The 20987-nt window shown below is 51.4% G+C and overlaps 11 non-coding genes across 11 annotated transcripts; all 11 read right to left on the bottom strand.

Annotated features, from left to right (window-relative positions):
* Positions 1 to 186: 186 nt before the first annotated feature.
* Positions 187 to 378, bottom strand: LOC132831761 (U2 spliceosomal RNA). The gene has a single exon (XR_009646713.1). It is a non-coding gene; the product is annotated as a U2 spliceosomal RNA (small nuclear RNA).
* A 1820-nt stretch (positions 379 to 2198) lies between these two features.
* Positions 2199 to 2390, bottom strand: LOC132831877 (U2 spliceosomal RNA). Its single transcript, XR_009646827.1, has one exon. It is a non-coding gene; the product is annotated as a U2 spliceosomal RNA (small nuclear RNA).
* Positions 2391 to 4209: 1819 nt separating this feature from the next.
* Positions 4210 to 4401, bottom strand: LOC132831760 (U2 spliceosomal RNA). Its single transcript, XR_009646712.1, has one exon. It is a non-coding gene; the product is annotated as a U2 spliceosomal RNA (small nuclear RNA).
* Positions 4402 to 6225: 1824 nt separating this feature from the next.
* Positions 6226 to 6417, bottom strand: LOC132831759 (U2 spliceosomal RNA). The gene has a single exon (XR_009646711.1). It is a non-coding gene; the product is annotated as a U2 spliceosomal RNA (small nuclear RNA).
* Positions 6418 to 8241: 1824 nt separating this feature from the next.
* Positions 8242 to 8433, bottom strand: LOC132831758 (U2 spliceosomal RNA). The gene has a single exon (XR_009646710.1). It is a non-coding gene; the product is annotated as a U2 spliceosomal RNA (small nuclear RNA).
* Positions 8434 to 10251: 1818 nt separating this feature from the next.
* Positions 10252 to 10443, bottom strand: LOC132831889 (U2 spliceosomal RNA). The gene has a single exon (XR_009646839.1). It is a non-coding gene; the product is annotated as a U2 spliceosomal RNA (small nuclear RNA).
* Positions 10444 to 12265: 1822 nt separating this feature from the next.
* Positions 12266 to 12457, bottom strand: LOC132831757 (U2 spliceosomal RNA). The gene has a single exon (XR_009646709.1). It is a non-coding gene; the product is annotated as a U2 spliceosomal RNA (small nuclear RNA).
* A 1819-nt stretch (positions 12458 to 14276) lies between these two features.
* On the bottom strand, positions 14277 to 14468 carry LOC132831756 (U2 spliceosomal RNA). Its single transcript, XR_009646708.1, has one exon. It is a non-coding gene; the product is annotated as a U2 spliceosomal RNA (small nuclear RNA).
* A 1805-nt stretch (positions 14469 to 16273) lies between these two features.
* LOC132831755 (U2 spliceosomal RNA) lies at positions 16274 to 16465 on the bottom strand. The gene has a single exon (XR_009646707.1). It is a non-coding gene; the product is annotated as a U2 spliceosomal RNA (small nuclear RNA).
* Positions 16466 to 18285: 1820 nt separating this feature from the next.
* On the bottom strand, positions 18286 to 18476 carry LOC132831891 (U2 spliceosomal RNA). Its single transcript, XR_009646841.1, has one exon. It is a non-coding gene; the product is annotated as a U2 spliceosomal RNA (small nuclear RNA).
* A 1796-nt stretch (positions 18477 to 20272) lies between these two features.
* On the bottom strand, positions 20273 to 20464 carry LOC132831754 (U2 spliceosomal RNA). The gene has a single exon (XR_009646706.1). It is a non-coding gene; the product is annotated as a U2 spliceosomal RNA (small nuclear RNA).
* Positions 20465 to 20987: the final 523 nt, after the last annotated feature.

The raw sequence follows: 20987 nt of genomic DNA, 5'->3' as shown, positions 1-20987 counted from the left end.
CGTGCTGCACCTTCATCAGGTAACTGCAGAGCAGGTTCATAAGACAGAAAACCCGTAACAAAAGACGATAGTTTCCTGCAACTGAAAAGACAATAGATGCAACAATCACTGACTGCCATCAACACGGCAAACTAGCAAAGGCAAGAGATTCACATTGCATTCACCTGCTTTTGAACTTGGGTAAGCGTTGGGTGCACCATTCCTGGAAACACTGCAATACCAGGCTGATACATGGAGAGGACAGAGCAAGCCCTTAAGCCATCTCCCTGCTCCAAAAATCCATTTAATACAAACACTCCCACCTTCGGGAGATATCAGCGATTAAACTGATAAGAACAGAAACTACACATATTCCAAGCCAAAAGGCCGAGAAGCGATAGCACATTAATACTCCAACGGTGGAGGTCATATTTGCCGACTATCCTTTCCATCAGTTTGATGATATTCAAAGTTCCTTTATTCCCTTACCGTCTACCTTCCTTCCAAGATATCCAACCAGACCGGAAGATCACTCTGCAGCAGTCGCTGTGCTTTCCCCGTGCTTTTCTCTCCATCTGTTACGTAGCCGCGTAGGTCGCGCTGACGACCAATCAGATGGCACGGGCCGGAGCCACCGCACGTCAGGTCGACTGCAGAGAGGTTTCTCCCGGTGATCGGGGACAGCGGCGGCGGCAGGGTCATTCATTCCCCCGGCAGGGTCATTCATTCCCCCGGCATCTACAAGATTCACCAGAATTCCTCAGGCAGCACCTTGCAAACCCATGGCCAACGCAGCCTCGAAGGATGACGGCAGCAGATCCACGGGAACACCACCATTCGCAAGTTCTCCCCCCCCCCCCGAGACACTCGCTGTCCTGAATTGCAAATATGTCTTTGTTCCTCCGGTGTTACCGGGTCAAAATCGGGAATCCCCGCCCAAACAGCATCGCGGGGCTACCGACAGCACTTGGACTGCAGCGGTTCGAGAGAGCAGCTCACCACCAGGCTGATCTCGGCATGGGCGAGAAATGTTGGCCTTGACGGAAAGATCCTATTCATTGCCTCCCCTTGTGTTGGTGTAGCTTGCCCATAAATGCCAATCATCGTTTCCCTCACGTACAGGATTCGCTCCTCGGCATTCCGCATCAATCCGAAAAGTTGCGAAAAGCGAATTACGTCCGTGCACCCTTTCTTTATCGTCCACTCTCAATATCCTCTCTACTTGTATCCGACTCTCTGGAGAATGGGGAGGGAGCTGATCTCCCCGTGTAAACATGTCACGCTGCAAGCGCGCCTCATCACCCCCAGCAGCTCGATTCGACATCTCCGTTCACATTGCTGCAGATCGCTGACAACATTATAATCCGACCCAGTTGACAAACTGACAACTGTTTCGCTACTTGCACCGCAAATGATGACAAATCGTTCCAAATCGTACGGGTGGCACAGTGGATCAGTGGTTAGTACGGCTGCCTGGTGGCACCAGGGAGCTGAAGCCAGTTCCAGCCTTGGGCGATCGTCTGCGTGAATAATCTTTACGTACAGACGTAGCTACTAAAGCAGGTCGCTTCCGTACAGTAGTTTGCGAAGAAACAAACAGAGATGGGGGTTTCACTCTATTCAGGAAACAGACCAAAGACATTTCTTTCTTGTTCAAGAAAATATTAGGATAAATTTGTTGCCTCGGGGGTGGGGGGGGAGGCGGGGGGGTTGGGAAGGGGCTGTGGGGGCTGATCTGATAGCCATTTGACATTGGCTGAGTCATGGGATCCCACAACCTGATTTGACTGTGTTAAAAATCCCACAACACCAGGTTTCAGCCCAACGGGGTTCTTTGAAATTACAGCAGTCACCCCACCCCCCGCCACCGCCGTACCATCGGTGGGATACGTTTCAAGAACGACCGCAGAAGCCCAAAACGGCAGACAAGGGCAAATCCATTCATTTAAATTGGCAAGTTACCTTCCTGGCAGGCCCCTGGTTCCAGAATGTTCCCTGTAGCACGTTGGGGTTACCCCTGTCCTGGCTTTCTGCGTGCTGCACCTTCATCAGGTAACTGCAGAGCAGGTTCATAAGACAGAAAACCCGTAACAAAAGACGATAGTTTCCTGCAACTGAAAAGACAATAGATGCAACAATCACTGACTGCCATCAACACGGCAAACTAGCAAAGGCAAGAGATTCACATTGCATTCACCTGCTTTTGAACTTGGGTAAGCGTTGGGTGCACCATTCCTGGAAACACTGCAATACCAGGCTGATACATGGAGAGGACAGAGCAAGCCCTGAAGCCATCTCCCTGCTCCAAAAATCCATTTAATACAAACACTCCCACCTTCGGGAGATATCAGCGATTAAACTGATAAGAACAGAAACTACACATATTCCAAGCCAAAAGGCCGAGAAGCGATAGCACATTAATACTCCAACGGTGGAGGTCATATTTGCCGACTATCCTTTCCATCAGTTTGATGATATTCAAAGTTCCTTTATTCCCTTACCGTCTACCTTCCTTCCAAGATATCCAACCAGACCGGAAGATCACTCTGCAGCAGTCGCTGTGCTTTCCCCGTGCTTTTCTCTCCATCTGTTACGTAGCCGCGCAGGTCGCGCTGACGACCAATCAGATGGCACGGGCCGGAGCCACCGCACGTCAGGTCGACTGCAGAGAGGTTTCTCCCGGTGATCGGGGACAGCGGCGGCGGCAGGGTCATTCATTCCCCGGCAGGGTCATTCATTCCCCCGGCATCTACAAGATTCACCAGAATTCCTCAGGCAGCACCTTGCAAACCCATGGCCAACGCAGCCTCGAAGGATGACGGCAGCAGATCCACGGGAACACCACCATTCGCAAGTTCTCCCCCCCCCCCCGAGACACTCGCTGTCCTGAATTGCAAATATGTCTTTGTTCCTCCGGTGTTACCGGGTCAAAATCGGGAATCCCCGCCCAAACAGCATCGCGGGGCTACCGAAAGCACTTGGACTGCAGCGGTTCGAGAGAGCAGCTCACCACCAGGCTGATCTCGGCATGGGTGAGAAATGTTGGCCTTGACGGAAAGATCCTATTCATTGCCTCCCCTTGTGTTGGTGTAGCTTGCCCATAAATGCCAATCATCGTTTCCCTCACGTACAGGATTTGCTCCTCGGCATTCCGCATCAATCCGAAAAGTTGCGAAAAGCGAATTACGTCCGTGCACCCTTTCTTTATCGTCCACTCTCAATATCCTCTCTACTTGTATCCGACTCTCTGGAGAATGGGGAGGGAGCTGATCTCCCCGTGTAAACATGTCACGCTGCAAGCGCGCCTCATCACCACCAGCAGCTCGATTCGACATCTCCGTTCACATTGCTGCAGATCGCTGACAACATTATAATCCGACCCAGTTGACAAACTGACAACTGTTTCGCTACTTGCACCGCAAATGATGACAAATCGTTCCAAATCGTACGGGTGGCACAGTGGATCAGTGGTTAGTACGGCTGCCTGGTGGCACCAGGGAGCTGAAGCCAGTTCCAGCCTTGGGCGATCGTCTGCGTGAATAATCTTTACGTACAGACGTAGCTACTAAAGCAGGTCGCTTCCGTACAGTAGTTTGCGAAGAAACAAACAGAGATGGGGGTTTCACTCTATTCAGGAAACAGACCAAAGACATTTCTTTCTTGTTCAAGAAAATATTAGGATAAATTTGTTGCCTCGGGGGTGGGGGGGGAGGCGGGGGGGTTGGGAAGGGGCTGTGGGGGCTGATCTGATAGCCATTTGACATTGGCTGAGTCATGGGATCCCACAACCTGATTTGACTGTGTTAAAAATCCCACAACACCAGGGTTCAGCCCAACGGGGTTCTTTGAAATTACAGCAGTCACCCCACCCCCCGCCACCGCCGTACCATCGGTGGGATACGTTCCAAGAACGACCGCAGAAGCCCAAAACGGCAGACAAGGGCAAATCCATTCATTTAAATTGGCAAGTTACCTTCCTGGCAGGCCCCTGGTTCCAGAATGTTCCCTGTAGCACGTTGGGGTTACCCCTGTCCTGGCTTTCTGCGTGCTGCACCTTCATCAGGTAACTGCAGAGCAGGTTCATAAGACAGAAAACCCGTAACAAAAGACGATAGTTTCCTGCAACTGAAAAGACAATAGATGCAACAATCACTGACTGCCATCAACACGGCAAACTAGCAAAGGCAAGAGATTCACATTGCATTCACCTGCTTTTGAACTTGGGTAAGCGTTGGGTGCACCATTCCTGGAAACACTGCAATACCAGGCTGATACATGGAGAGGACAGAGCAAGCCCTTAAGCCATCTCCCTGCTCCAAAAATCCATTTAATACAAACACTCCCACCTTCGGGAGATATCAGCGATTAAACTGATAAGAACAGAAACTACACATATTCCAAGCCAAAAGGCCGAGAAGCGATAGCACATTAATACTCCAACGGTGGAGGTCATATTTGCCGACTATCCTTTCCATCAGTTTGATGATATTCAAAGTTCCTTTATTCCCTTACCGTCTACCTTCCTTCCAAGATATCCAACCAGACCGGAAGATCACTCTGCAGCAGTCGCTGTGCTTTCCCCCGTGCTTTTCTCTCCATCTGTTACGTAGCCGCGTAGGTCGCGCTGACGACCAATCAGATGGCACGGGCCGGAGCCACCGCACGTCAGGTCGACTGCAGAGAGGTTTCTCCCGGTGATCGGGGACAGCGGCGGCGGCAGGGTCATTCATTCCCCCGGCAGGGTCATTCATTCCCCCGGCATCTACAAGATTCACCAGAATTCCTCAGGCAGCACCTTGCAAACCCATGGCCAACGCAGCCTCGAAGGATGACGGCAGCAGATCCACGGGAACACCACCATTCGCAAGTTCTCCCCCCCCCCCCCCCGAGACACTCGCTGTCCTGAATTGCAAATATGTCTTTGTTCCTCCGGTGTTACCGGGTCAAAATCGGGAATCCCCGCCCAAACAGCATCGCGGGGCTACCGACAGCACTTGGACTGCAGCGGTTCGAGAGAGCAGCTCACCACCAGGCTGATCTCGGCATGGGCGAGAAATGTTGGCCTTGACGGAAAGATCCTATTCATTGCCTCCCCTTGTGTTGGTGTAGCTTGCCCATAAATGCCAATCATCGTTTCCCTCACGTACAGGATTCGCTCCTCGGCATTCCGCATCAATCCGAAAAGTTGCGAAAAGCGAATTACGTCCGTGCACCCTTTCTTTATCGTCCACTCTCAATATCCTCTCTACTTGTATCCGACTCTCTGGAGAATGGGGAGGGAGCTGATCTCCCCGTGTAAACATGTCACGCTGCAAGCGCGCCTCATCACCCCCAGCAGCTCGATTCGACATCTCCGTTCACATTGCTGCAGATCGCTGACAACATTATAATCCGACCCAGTTGACAAACTGACAACTGTTTCGCTACTTGCACCGCAAATGATGACAAATCGTTCCAAATCGTACGGGTGGCACAGTGGATCAGTGGTTAGTACGGCTGCCTGGTGGCACCAGGGAGCTGAAGCCAGTTCCAGCCTTGGGCGATCGTCTGCGTGAATAATCTTTACGTACAGACGTAGCTACTAAAGCAGGTCGCTTCCGTACAGTAGTTTGCGAAGAAACAAACAGAGATGGGGGTTTCACTCTATTCAGGAAACAGACCAAAGACATTTCTTTCTTGTTCAAGAAAATATTAGGATAAATTTGTTGCCTCGGGGGTGGGGGGGGAGGCGGGGGGGTTGGGAAGGGGCTGTGGGGGCTGATCTGATAGCCATTTGACATTGGCTGAGTCATGGGATCCCACAACCTGATTTGACTGTGTTAAAAATCCCACAACACCAGGTTTCAGCCCAACGGGGTTCTTTGAAATTACAGCAGTCACCCCACCCCCCGCCACCGCCGTACCATCGGTGGGATACGTTTCAAGAACGACCGCAGAAGCCCAAAACGGCAGACAAGGGCAAATCCATTCATTTAAATTGGCAAGTTACCTTCCTGGCAGGCCCCTGGTTCCAGAATGTTCCCTGTAGCACGTTGGGGTTACCCCTGTCCTGGCTTTCTGCGTGCTGCACCTTCATCAGGTAACTGCAGAGCAGGTTCATAAGACAGAAAACCCGTAACAAAAGACGATAGTTTCCTGCAACTGAAAAGACAATAGATGCAACAATCACTGACTGCCATCAACACGGCAAACTAGCAAAGGCAAGAGATTCACATTGCATTCACCTGCTTTTGAACTTGGGTAAGCGTTGGGTGCACCATTCCTGGAAACACTGCAATACCAGGCTGATACATGGAGAGGACAGAGCAAGCCCTTAAGCCATCTCCCTGCTCCAAAAATCCATTTAATACAAACACTCCCACCTTCGGGAGATATCAGCGATTAAACTGATAAGAACAGAAACTACACATATTCCAAGCCAAAAGGCCGAGAAGCGATAGCACATTAATACTCCAACGGTGGAGGTCATATTTGCCGACTATCCTTTCCATCAGTTTGATGATATTCAAAGTTCCTTTATTCCCTTACCGTCTACCTTCCTTCCAAGATATCCAACCAGACCGGAAGATCACTCTGCAGCAGTCGCTGTGCTTTCCCCGTGCTTTTCTCTCCATCTGTTACGTAGCCGCGTAGGTCGCGCTGACGACCAATCAGATGGCACGGGCCGGAGCCACCGCACGTCAGGTCGACTGCAGAGAGGTTTCTCCCGGTGATCGGGACAGCGGCGGCGGCAGGGTCATTCATTCCCCGGCAGGGTCATTCATTCCCCCGGCATCTACAAGATTCACCAGAATTCCTCAGGCAGCACCTTGCAAACCCATGGCCAACGCAGCCTCGAAGGATGACGGCAGCAGATCCACGGGAACACCACCATTCGCAAGTTCTCCCCCCTCCCCCCCCCCCCGAGACACTCGCTGTCCTGAATTGCAAATATGTCTTTGTTCCTCCGGTGTTACCGGGTCAAAATCGGGAATCCCCGCCCAAACAGCATCGCGGGGCTACCGACAGCACTTGGACTGCAGCGGTTCGAGAGAGCAGCTCACCACCAGGCTGATCTCGGCATGGGCGAGAAATGTTGGCCTTGACGGAAAGATCCTATTCATTGCCTCCCCTTGTGTTGGTGTAGCTTGCCATAAATGCCAATCATCGTTTCCCTCACGTACAGGATTCGCTCCTCGGCATTCCGCATCAATCCGAAAAGTTGCGAAAAGCGAATTACGTCCGTGCACCCTTTCTTTATCGTCCACTCTCAATATCCTCTCTACTTGTATCCGACTCTCTGGAGAATGGGGAGGGAGCTGATCTCCCCGTGTAAACATGTCACGCTGCAAGCGCGCCTCATCACCCCCAGCAGCTCGATTCGACATCTCCGTTCACATTGCTGCAGATCGCTGACAACATTATAATCCGACCCAGTTGACAAACTGACAACTGTTTCGCTACTTGCACCGCAAATGATGACAAATCGTTCCAAATCGTACGGGTGGCACAGTGGATCAGTGGTTAGTACGGCTGCCTGGTGGCACCAGGGAGCTGAAGCCAGTTCCAGCCTTGGGCGATCGTCTGCGTGAATAATCTTTACGTACAGACGTAGCTACTAAAGCAGGTCGCTTCCGTACAGTAGTTTGCGAAGAAACAAACAGAGATGGGGGTTTCACTCTATTCAGGAAACAGACCAAAGACATTTCTTTCTTGTTCAAGAAAATATTAGGATAAATTTGTTGCCTCGGGGGTGGGGGGGGAGGCGGGGGGGTTGGGAAGGGGCTGTGGGGGCTGATCTGATAGCCATTTGACATTGGCTGAGTCATGGGATCCCACAACCTGATTTGACTGTGTTAAAAATCCCACAACACCAGGTTTCAGCCCAACGGGGTTCTTTGAAATTACAGCAGTCACCCCACCCCCCGCCACCGCCGTACCATCGGTGGGATACGTTTCAAGAACGACCGCAGAAGCCCAAAACGGCAGACAAGGGCAAATCCATTCATTTAAATTGGCAAGTTACCTTCCTGGCAGGCCCCTGGTTCCAGAATGTTCCCTGTAGCACGTTGGGGTTACCCCTGTCCTGGCTTTCTGCGTGCTGCACCTTCATCAGGTAACTGCAGAGCAGGTTCATAAGACAGAAAACCCGTAACAAAAGACGATAGTTTCCTGCAACTGAAAAGACAATAGATGCAACAATCACTGACTGCCATCAACACGGCAAACTAGCAAAGGCAAGAGATTCACATTGCATTCACCTGCTTTTGAACTTGGGTAAGCGTTGGGTGCACCATTCCTGGAAACACTGCAATACCAGGCTGATACATGGAGAGGACAGAGCAAGCCCTTAAGCCATCTCCCTGCTCCAAAAATCCATTTAATACAAACACTCCCACCTTCGGGAGATATCAGCGATTAAACTGATAAGAACAGAAACTACACATATTCCAAGCCAAAAGGCCGAGAAGCGATAGCACATTAATACTCCAACGGTGGAGGTCATATTTGCCGACTATCCTTTCCATCAGTTTGATGATATTCAAAGTTCCTTTATTCCCTTACCGTCTACCTTCCTTCCAAGATATCCAACCAGACCGGAAGATCACTCTGCAGCAGTCGCTGTGCTTTCCCCGTGCTTTTCTCTCCATCTGTTACGTAGCCGCGCAGGTCGCGCTGACGACCAATCAGATGGCACGGGCCGGAGCCACCGCACGTCAGGTCGACTGCAGAGAGGTTTCTCCCGGTGATCGGGGACAGCGGCGGCGGCAGGGTCATTCATTCCCCCGGCAGGGTCATTCATTCCCCCGGCATCTACAAGATTCACCAGAATTCCTCAGGCAGCACCTTGCAAACCCATGGCCAACGCAGCCTCGAAGGATGACGGCAGCAGATCCACGGGAACACCACCATTCGCAAGTTCTCCCCCCCCCCCCGAGACACTCGCTGTCCTGAATTGCAAATATGTCTTTGTTCCTCCGGTGTTACCGGGTCAAAATCGGGAATCCCCGCCCAAACAGCATCGCGGGGCTACCGAAAGCACTTGGACTGCAGCGGTTCGAGAGAGCAGCTCACCACCAGGCTGATCTCGGCATGGGTGAGAAATGTTGGCCTTGACGGAAAGATCCTATTCATTGCCTCCCCTTGTGTTGGTGTAGCTTGCCCATAAATGCCAATCATCGTTTCCCTCACGTACAGGATTTGCTCCTCGGCATTCCGCATCAATCCGAAAAGTTGCGAAAAGCGAATTACGTCCGTGCACCCTTTCTTTATCGTCCACTCTCAATATCCTCTCTACTTGTATCCGACTCTCTGGAGAATGGGGAGGGAGCTGATCTCCCCGTGTAAACATGTCACGCTGCAAGCGCGCCTCATCACCACCAGCAGCTCGATTCGACATCTCCGTTCACATTGCTGCAGATCGCTGACAACATTATAATCCGACCCAGTTGACAAACTGACAACTGTTTCGCTACTTGCACCGCAAATGATGACAAATCGTTCCAAATCGTACGGGTGGCACAGTGGATCAGTGGTTAGTACGGCTGCCTGGTGGCACCAGGGAGCTGAAGCCAGTTCCAGCCTTGGGCGATCGTCTGCGTGAATAATCTTTACGTACAGACGTAGCTACTAAAGCAGGTCGCTTCCGTACAGTAGTTTGCGAAGAAACAAACAGAGATGGGGGTTTCACTCTATTCAGGAAACAGACCAAAGACATTTCTTTCTTGTTCAAGAAAATATTAGGATAAATTTGTTGCCTCGGGGGTGGGGGGGGAGGCGGGGGGGTTGGGAAGGGGCTGTGGGGGCTGATCTGATAGCCATTTGACATTGGCTGAGTCATGGATCCCACAACCTGATTTGACTGTGTTAAAAATCCCACAACACCAGGTTTCAGCCCAACGGGGTTCTTTGAAATTACAGCAGTCACCCCACCCCCCGCCACCGCCGTACCATCGGTGGGATACGTTCCAAGAACGACCGCAGAAGCCCAAAACGGCAGACAAGGGCAAATCCATTCATTTAAATTGGCAAGTTACCTTCCTGGCAGGCCCCTGGTTCCAGAATGTTCCCTGTAGCACGTTGGGGTACCCCTGTCCTGGCTTTCTGCGTGCTGCACCTTCATCAGGTAACTGCAGAGCAGGTTCATAAGACAGAAAACCCGTAACAAAAGACGATAGTTTCCTGCAACTGAAAAGACAATAGATGCAACAATCACTGACTGCCATCAACACGGCAAACTAGCAAAGGCAAGAGATTCACATTGCATTCACCTGCTTTTGAACTTGGGTAAGCGTTGGGTGCACCATTCCTGGAAACACTGCAATACCAGGCTGATACATGGAGAGGACAGAGCAAGCCCTTAAGCCATCTCCCTGCTCCAAAAATCCATTTAATACAAACACTCCCACCTTCGTGAGATATCAGCGATTAAACTGATAAGAACAGAAACTACACATATTCCAAGCCAAAAGGCCGAGAAGCGATAGCACATCAATACTCCAACGGTGGAGGTCATATTTGCCGACTATCCTTTCCATCAGTTTGATGATATTCAAAGTTCCTTTTTCCCTTACCGTCTACCTTCCTTCCAAGATATTCAACCAGACCGGAAGATCACTCTGCAGCAGTCGCTGTGCTTTCCCCCGTGCTTTTCTCTCCATCTGTTACGTAGCCGCGTAGGTCGCGCTGACGACCAATCAGATGGCACGGGCCGGAGCCACCGCACGTCAGGTCGACTGCAGAGAGGTTTCTCCCGGTGATCGGGGGACAGCGGCGGCGGCAGGGTCATTCATTCCCCCGGCAGGGTCATTCATTCCCCCGGCATCTACAAGATTCACCAGAATTCCTCAGGCAGCACCTTGCAAACCCATGGCCAACGCAGCCTCGAAGGATGACGGCAGCAGATCCACGGGAACACCACCATTCGCAAGTTCTCCCCCCCCCCCCGAGACACTCGCTGTCCTGAATTGCAAATATGTCTTTGTTCCTCCGGTGTTACCGGGTCAAAATCGGGAATCCCCGCCCAAACAGCATCGCGGGGCTACCGACAGCACTTGGACTGCAGCGGTTCGAGAGAGCAGCTCACCACCAGGCTGATCTCGGCATGGGTGAGAAATGTTGGCCTTGACGGAAAGATCCTATTCATTGCCTCCCCTTGTGTTGGTGTAGCTTGCCCATAAATGCCAATCATCGTTTCCCTCACGTACAGGATTTGCTCCTCGGCATTCCGCATCAATCCGAAAAGTTGCGAAAAGCGAATTACGTCCGTGCACCCTTTCTTTATCGTCCACTCTCAATATCCTCTCTACTTGTATCCGACTCTCTGGAGAATGGGGAGGGAGCTGATCTCCCCGTGTAAACATGTCACGCTGCAAGCGCGCCTCATCACCACCAGCAGCTCGATTCGACATCTCCGTTCACATTGCTGCAGATCGCTGACAACATTATAATCCGACCCAGTTGACAAACTGACAACTGTTTCGCTACTTGCACCGCAAATGATGACAAATCGTTCCAAATCGTACGGGTGGTACAGTGGATCAGTGGTTAGTACGGCTGCCTGGTGGCACCAGGGAGCTGAAGCCAGTTCCAGCCTTGGGCGATCGTCTGCGTGAATAATCTTTACGTACAGACGTAGCTACTAAAGCAGGTCGCTTCCGTACAGTAGTTTGCGAAGAAACAAACAGAGATGGGGGTTTCACTCTATTCAGGAAACAGACCAAAGACATTTCTTTCTTGTTCAAGAAAATATTAGGATAAATTTGTTGCCTCGGGGGTGGGGGGGGAGGGCGGGGGGGTTGGGAAGGGGCTGTGGGGGCTGATCTGATAGCCATTTGACATTGGCTGAGTCATGGGATCCCACAACCTGATTTGACTGTGTTAAAAATCCCACAACACCAGGTTTCAGCCCAACGGGGTTCTTTGAAATTACAGCAGTCACCCCACCCCCCGCCACCGCCGTACCATCGGTGGGATACGTTCCAAGAACGACCGCAGAAGCCCAAAACGGCAGACAAGGGCAAATCCATTCATTTAAATTGGCAAGTTACCTTCCTGGCAGGCCCCTGGTTCCAGAATGTTCCCTGTAGCACGTTGGGGTTACCCCTGTCCTGGCTTTCTGCGTGCTGCACCTTCATCAGGTAACTGCAGAGCAGGTTCATAAGACAGAAAACCCGTAACAAAAGACGATAGTTTCCTGCAACTGAAAAGACAATAGATGCAACAATCACTGACTGCCATCAACACGGCAAACTAGCAAAGGCAAGAGATTCACATTGCATTCACCTGCTTTTGAACTTGGGTAAGCGTTGGGTGCACCATTCCTGGAAACACTGCAATACCAGGCTGATACATGGAGAGGACAGAGCAAGCCCTTAAGCCATCTCCCTGCTCCAAAAATCCATTTAATACAAACACTCCCACCTTCGGGAGATATCAGCGATTAAACTGATAAGAACAGAAACTACACATATTCCAAGCCAAAAGGCCGAGAAGCGATAGCACATTAATACTCCAACGGTGGAGGTCATATTTGCCGACTATCCTTTCCATCAGTTTGATGATATTCAAAGTTCCTTTATTCCCTTACCGTCTACCTTCCTTCCAAGATATCCAACCAGACCGGAAGATCACTCTGCAGCAGTCGCTGTGCTTTCCCCGTGCTTTTCTCTCCATCTGTTACGTAGCCGCGTAGGTCGCGCTGACGACCAATCAGATGGCACGGGCCGGAGCCACCGCACGTCAGGTCGACTGCAGAGAGGTTTCTCCCGGTGATCGGGGACAGCGGCGGCGGCAGGGTCATTCATTCCCCCGGCAGGGTCATTCATTCCCCCGGCATCTACAAGATTCACCAGAATTCCTCAGGCAGCACCTTGCAAACCCATGGCCAACGCAGCCTCGAAGGATGACGGCAGCAGATCCACGGGAACACCACCATTCGCAAGTTCTCCCCCCCCTCCGAGACACTCGCTGTCCTGAATTGCAAATATGTCTTTGTTCCTCCGGTGTTACCGGGTCAAAATCGGGAATCCCCGCCCAAACAGCATCGCGGGGCTACCGACAGCACTTGGACTGCAGCGGTTCGAGAGAGCAGCTCACCACCAGGCTGATCTCGGCATGGGTGAGAAATGTTGGCCTTGACGGAAAGATCCTATTCATTGCCTCCCTTGTGTTGGTGTAGCTTGCCCATAAATGCCAATCATCGTTTCCCTCACGTACAGGATTCGCTCCTCGGCATTCCGCATCAATCCGAAAAGTTGCGAAAAGCGAATTACGTCCGTGCACCCTTTCTTTATCGTCCACTCTCAATATCCTCTCTACTTGTATCTGACTCTCTGGAGAATGGGGAGGGAGCTGATCTCCCCGTGTAAACATGTCATGCTGCAAGCGCGCCTCATCACCACCAGCAGCTCGATTCGACATCTCCGTTCACATTGCTGCAGATCGCTGACAACATTATAATCCGACCCAGTTGACAAACTGACAACTGTTTCGCTACTTGCACCGCAAATGATGACAAATCGTTCCAAATCGTACGGGTGGCACAGTGGATCAGTGGTTAGTACGGCTGCCTGGTGGCACCAGGGAGCTGAAGCCAGTTCCAGCCTTGGGCGATCGTCTGCGTGAATAATCTTTACGTACAGACGTAGCTACTAAAGCAGGTCGCTTCCGTACAGTAGTTTGCGAAGAAACAAACAGAGATGGGGGTTTCACTCTATTCAGGAAACAGACCAAAGACATTTCTTTCTTGTTCAAGAAAATATTAGGATAAATTTGTTGCCTCGGGGGTGGGGGGGGAGGCGGGGGGGTTGGGAAGGGGCTGTGGGGGCTGATCTGATAGCCATTTGACATTGGCTGAGTCATGGGATCCCACAACCTGATTTGACTGTGTTAAAAATCCCACAACACCAGGTTTCAGCCCAACGGGGTTCTTTGAAATTACAGCAGTCACCCCACCCCCCCGCCACCGCCGTACCATCGGTGGGATACGTTCCAAGAACGACCGCAGAAGCCCAAAACGGCAGACAAGGGCAAATCCATTCATTTAAATTGGCAAGTTACCTTCCTGGCAGGCCCCTGGTTCCAGAATGTTCCCTGTAGCACGTTGGGGTTACCCCTGTCCTGGCTTTCTGCGTGCTGCACCTTCATCAGGTAACTGCAGAGCAGGTTCATAAGACAGAAAACCCGTAACAAAAGACGATAGTTTCCTGCAACTGAAAAGACAATAGATGCAACAATCACTGACTGCCATCAACACGGCAAACTAGCAAAGGCAAGAGATTCACATTGCATTCACCTGCTTTTGAACTTGGGTAAGCGTTGGGTGCACCATTCCTGGAAACACTGCAATACCAGGCTGATACATGGAGAGGACAGAGCAAGCCCTTAAGCCATCTCCCTGCTCCAAAAATCCATTTAATACAAACACTCCCACCTTCGGGAGATATCAGCGATTAAACTGATAAGAACAGAAACTACACATATTCCAAGCCAAAAGGCCGAGAAGCGATAGCACATTAATACTCCAACGGTGGAGGTCATATTTGCCGACTATCCTTTCCATCAGTTTGATGATATTCAAAGTTCCTTTATTCCCTTACCGTCTACCTTCCTTCCAAGATATCCAACCAGACCGGAAGATCACTCTGCAGCAGTCGCTGTGCTTTCCCCGTGCTTTTCTCTCCATCTGTTACGTAGCCGCGCAGGTCGCGCTGACGACCAATCAGATGGCACGGGCCGGAGCCACCGCACGTCAGGTCGACTGCAGAGAGGTTTCTCCCGGTGATCGGGGACAGCGGCGGCGGCAGGGTCATTCATTCATTCCCCCGGCATCTACAAGATTCACCAGAATTCCTCAGGCAGCACCTTGCAAACCCATGGCCAACGCAGCCTCGAAGGATGACGGCAGCAGATCCACGGGAACACCACCATTCGCAAGTTCTCCCCTCCCCCCCCCCGAGACACTCGCTGTCCTGAATTGCAAATATGTCTTTGTTCCTCCGGTGTTACCGGGTCAAAATAGGGAATCCCCGCCCAAACAGCATCGCGGGGCTACCGAAAGCACTTGGACTGCAGCGGTTCGAGAGAGCAGCTCACCACCAGGCTGATCTCGGCATGGGTGAGAAATGTTGGCCTTGACGGAAAGATCCTATTCATTGCCTCCCCTTGTGTTGGTGTAGCTTGCCCATAAATGCCAATCATCGTTTCCCTCACGTACAGGATTCGCTCCTCGGCATTCCGCATCAATCCGAAAAGTTGCGAAAAGCGAATTACGTCCGTGCACCCTTTCTTTATCGTCCACTCTCAATATCCTCTCTACTTGTATCCGACTCTCTGGAGAATGGGGAGGGAGCTGATCTCCCCGTGTAAACATGTCACGCTGCAAGCGCGCCTCATCACCACCAGCAGCTCGATTCGACATCTCCGTTCACATTGCTGCAGATCGCTGACAACATTATAATCCGACCCAGTTGACAAACTGACAACTGTTTCGCTACTTGCACCGCAAATGATGACAAATCGTTCCAAATCGTACGGGTGGCACAGTGGATCAGTGGTTAGTACGGCTGCCTGGTGGCACCAGGGAGCTGAAGCCAGTTCCAGCCTTGGGCGATCGTCTGCGTGAATAATCTTTACGTACAGACGTAGCTACTAAAGCAGGTCGCTTCCGTACAGTAGTTTGCGAAGAAACAAACAGAGATGGGGGTTTCACTCTATTCAGGAAACAGACCAAAGACATTTCTTTCTTGTTCAAGAAAATATTAGGATAAATTTGTTGCCTCGGGGGTGGGGGGGGAGGCGGGGGGGGTGGGAAGGGGCTGTGGGGGCTGATCTGATAGCCATTTGACATTGGCTGAGTCATGGGATCCCACAACCTGATTTGACTGTGTTAAAAATCCCACAACACCAGGTTTCAGCCCAACGGGGTTCTTTGAAATTACAGCAGTCACCCCACCCCCGCCACCGCCGTACCATCGGTGGGATACGTTCCAAGAACGACCGCAGAAGCCCAAAACGGCAGACAAGGGCAAATACATTCATTTAAATTGGCAAGTTACCTTCCTGGCAGGCCCCTGGTTCCAGAATGTTCCCTGTAGCACGTTGGGGTTACCCCTGTCCTGGCTTTCTGCGTGCTGCACCTTCATCAGGTAACTGCAGAGCAGGTTCATAAGACAGAAAACCCGTAACAAAAGACGATAGTTTCCTGCAACTGAAAAGACAATAGATGCAACAATCACTGACTGCCATCAACACGGCAAACTAGCAAAGGCAAGAGATTCACATTGCATTCACCTGCTTTTGAACTTGGGTAAGCGTTGGGTGCACCATTCCTGGAAACACTGCAATACCAGGCTGATACATGGAGAGGACAGAGCAAGCCCTTAAGCCATCTCCCTGCTCCAAAAATCCATTTAATACAAACACTCCCACCTTCGGGAGATATCAGCGATTAAACTGATAAGAACAGAAACTACACATATTCCAAGCCAAAAGGCCGAGAAGCGATAGCACATTAATACTCCAACGGTGGAGGTCATATTTGCCGACTATCCTTTCCATCAGTTTGATGATATTCAAAGTTCCTTTATTCCCTTACCGTCTACCTTCCTTCCAAGATATCCAACCAGACCGGAAGATCACTCTGCAGCAGTCGCTGTGCTTTCCCCGTGCTTTTCTCTCCATCTGTTACGTAGCCGCGTAGGTCGCGCTGACGACCAATCAGATGGCACGGGCCGGAGCCACCGCACGTCAGGTCGACTGCAGAGAGGTTTCTCCCGGTGATCGGGGACAGCGGCGGCGGCAGGGTCATTCATTCCCCCGGCAGGGTCATCATTCCCCCGGCATCTACAAGATTCACCAGAATTCCTCAGGCAGCACCTTGCAAACCCATGGCCAACGCAGCCTCGAAGGATGACGGCAGCAGATCCACGGGAACACCACCATTCGCAAGTTCTCCCCCCCCCCCCCCGAGACACTCGCTGTCCTGAATTGCAAATATGTCTTTGTTCCTCCGGTGTTACCGGGTCAAAATCGGGAATCCCCGCCCAAACAGCATCGCGGGGCTACCGACAGCACTTGGACTGCAGCGGTTCGAGAGAGCAGCTCACCACCAGGCTGATCTCGGCATGGGCGAGAAATGTTGGCCTTGACGGAAAGATCCTATTCATTGCCTCCCCTTGTGTTGGTGTAGCTTGCCCATAAATGCCAATCATCGTTTCCCTCACGTACAGGATTCGCTCCTCGGCATTCCGCATCAATCCGAAAAGTTGCGAAAAGCGAATTACGTCCGTGCACCCTTTCTTTATCGTCCACTCTCAATATCCTCTCTACTTGTATCCGACTCTCTGGAGAATGGGGAGGGAGCTGATCTCCCCGTGTAAACATGTCACGCTGCAAGCGCGCCTCATCACCACCAGCAGCTCGATTCGACATCTCCGTTCACATTGCTGCAGATCGCTGACAACATTATAATCCGACCCAGTTGACAAACTGACAACTGTTTCGCTACTTGCACCGCAAATGATGACAAATCGTTCCAAATCGTACGGGTGGCACAGTGGATCAGTGGTTAGTACGGCTGCCTGGTGGCACCAGGGAGCTGAAGCCAGTTCCAGCCTTGGGCGATCGTCTGCGTGAATAATCTTTACGTACAGACGTAGCTACTAAAGCAGGTCGCTTCCGTACAGTAGTTTGCGAAGAAACAAACAGAGATGGGGGTTTCACTCTATTCAGGAAACAGACCAAAGACATTTCTTTCTTGTTCAAGAAAATATTAGGATAAATTTGTTGCCTCGGGGGTGGGGGGGGAGGCGGGGGGGTTGGGAAGGGGCTGTGGGGGCTGATCTGATAGCCATTTGACATTGGCTGAGTCATGGGATCCCACAACCTGATTTGACTGTGTTAAAAATCCCACAACACCAGGTTTCAGCCCAACGGGGTTCTTTGAAATTACAGCAGTCACCCCACCCCCCGCCACCGCCGTACCATCGGTGGGATACGTTCCAAGAACGACCGCAGAAGCCCAAAACGGCAGACAAGGGCAAATCCATTCATTTAAATTGGCAAGTTACCTTCCTGGCAGGCCCCTGGTTCCAGAATGTTCCCTGTAGCACGTTGGGGTTACCCCTGTCCTGGCTTTCTGCGTGCTGCACCTTCATCAGGTAACTGCAGAGCAGGTTCATAAGACAGAAAACCCGTAACAAAAGACGATAGTTTCCTGCAACTGAAAAGACAATAGATGCAACAATCACTGACTGCCATCAACACGGCAAACTAGCAAAGGCAAGAGATTCACATTGCATTCACCTGCTTTTGAACTTGGGTAGCGTTGGGTGCACCATTCCTGGAAACACTGCAATACCAGGCTGATACATGGAGAGGACAGAGCAAGCCCTTAAGCCATCTCCCTGCTCCAAAAATCCATTTAATACAAACACTCCACCTTCGGGAGATATCAGCGATTAAACTGATAAGAACAGAAACTACACATATTCCAAGCCAAAAGGCCGAGAAGCGATAGCACATTAATACTCCAACGGTGGAGGTCATATTTGCCGACTATCCTTTCCATCAGTTTGATGATATTCAAAGTTCCTTTATTCCCTTACCGTCTACCTTCCTTCCAAGATATCCAACCAGACCGGAAGATCACTCTGCAGCAGTCGCTGTGCTTTCCCCGTGCTTTTCTCTCCATCTGTTACGTAGCCGCGTAGGTCGCGCTGACGACCAATCAGATGGCACGGGCCGGAGCCACCGCACGTCAGGTCGACTGCAGAGAGGTTTCTCCCGGTGATCGGGGACAGCGGCGGCGGCAGGGTCATTCATTCCCCCGGCATCTACAAGATTCACCAGAATTCCTCAGGCAGCACCTTGCAAACCCATGGCCAACGCAGCCTCGAAGGATGACGGCAGCAGATCCACGGGAACACCACCATTCGCAAGTTCTCCCCCCCCTCCGAGACACTCGCTGTCCTGAATTGCAAATATGTCTTTGTTCCTCCGGTGTTACCGGGTCAAAATCGGGAATCCCCGCCCAAACAGCATCGCGGGGCTACCGACAGCACTTGGACTGCAGCGGTTCGAGAGAGCAGCTCACCACCAGGCTGATCTCGGCATGGGTGAGAAATGTTGGCCTTGACGGAAAGATCCTATTCATTGCCTCCCCTTGTGTTGGTGTAGCTTGCCCATAAATGCCAATCATCGTTTCCCTCACGTACAGGATTCGCTCCTCGGCATTCCGCATCAATCCGAAAAGTTGCGAAAAGCGAATTACGTCCGTGCACCCTTTCTTTATCGTCCACTCTCAATATCCTCTCTACTTGTATCCGACTCTCTGGAGAATGGGGAGGGAGCTGATCTCCCCGTGTAAACATGTCACGCTGCAAGCGCGCCTCATCACCACCAGCAGCTCGATTCGACATCTCCGTTCACATTGCTGCAGATCGCTGACAACATTATAATCCGACCCAGTTGACAAACTGACAACTGTTTCGCTACTTGCACCGCAAATGATGACAAATCGTTCCAAATCGTACGGGTGGCACAGTGGATCAGTGGTTAGTACGGCTGCCTGGTGGCACCAGGGAGCTGAAGCCAGTTCCAGCCTTGGGCGATCGTCTGCGTGAATAATCTTTACGTACAGACGTAGCTACTAAAGCAGGTCGCTTCCGTACAGTAGTTTGCGAAGAAACAAACAGAGATGGGGTTTCACTCTATTCAGGAAACAGACCAAAGACATTTCTTTCTTGTTCAAGAAAATATTAGGATAAATTTGTTGCCTCGGGGGTGGGGGGGGAGGCGGGGGGTTGGGAAGGGGCTGTGGGGGCTGATCTGATAGCCATTTGACATTGGCTGAGTCATGGGATCCCACAACCTGATTTGACTGTGTTAAAAATCCCACAACACCAGGTTTCAGCCCAACGGGGTTCTTTGAAATTACAGCAGTCACCCCACCCCCCGCCACCGCCGTACCATCGGTGGGATACGTTCCAAGAACGACCGCAGAAGCCCAAAACGGCAGACAAGGGCAAATCCATTCATTTAAATTGGCAAGTTACCTTCCTGGCAGGCCCCTGGTTCCAGAATGTTCCCTGTAGCACGTTGGGGTTACCCCTGTCCTGGCTTTCTGCGTGCTGCACCTTCATCAGGTAACTGCAGAGCAGGTTCATAAGACAGAAAACCCGTAACAAAAGACGATAGTTTCCTGCAACTGAAAAGACAATAGATGCAACAATCACTGACTGCCATCAACACGGCAAACTAGCAAAGGCAAGAGATTCACATTGCATTCACCTGCTTTTGAACTTGGGTAAGCGTTGGGTGCACCATTCCTGGAAACACTGCAATACCAGGCTGATACATGGAGAGGACAGAGCAAGCCCTTAAGCCATCTCCCTGCTCCAAAAATCCATTTAATACAAACACTCCCACCTTCGGGAGATATCAGCGATTAAACTGATAAGAACAGAAACTACACATATTCCAAGCCAAAAGGCCGAGAAGCGATAGCACATTAATACTCCAACGGTGGAGGTCATATTTGCCGACTATCCTTTCCATCAGTTTGATGATATTCAAAGTTCCTTTATTCCCTTACCGTCTACCTTCCTTCCAAGATATCCAACCAGACCGGAAGATCACTCTGCAGCAGTCGCTGTGCTTTCCCCGTGCTTTTCTCTCCATCTGTTACGTAGCCGCGTAGGTCGCGCTGACGACCAATCAGATGGCACGGGCCGGAGCCACCGCACGTCAGGTCGACTGCAGAGAGGTTTCTCCCGGTGATCGGGGACAGCGGCGGCGGCAGGGTCATTCATTCCCCCGGCAGGGTCATTCATTCCCCCGGCATCTACAAGATTCACCAGAATTCCTCAGGCAGCACCTTGCAAACCCATGGCCAACGCAGCCTCGAAGGATGACGGCAGCAGATCCACGGGAACACCACCATTCGCAAGTTCTCCCCCTCCCCCCCCCCGAGACACTCGCTGTCCTGAATTGCAAATATGTCTTTGTTCCTCCGGTGTTACCGGGTC

This window comes from Hemiscyllium ocellatum, chromosome 33 (assembly GCF_020745735.1).
Source record: "Hemiscyllium ocellatum isolate sHemOce1 chromosome 33, sHemOce1.pat.X.cur, whole genome shotgun sequence".
In the NCBI taxonomy this organism is placed as follows: domain Eukaryota; kingdom Metazoa; phylum Chordata; class Chondrichthyes; order Orectolobiformes; family Hemiscylliidae; genus Hemiscyllium; species Hemiscyllium ocellatum.
This window is presented reverse-complemented; position numbering and strand designations above follow the sequence as displayed.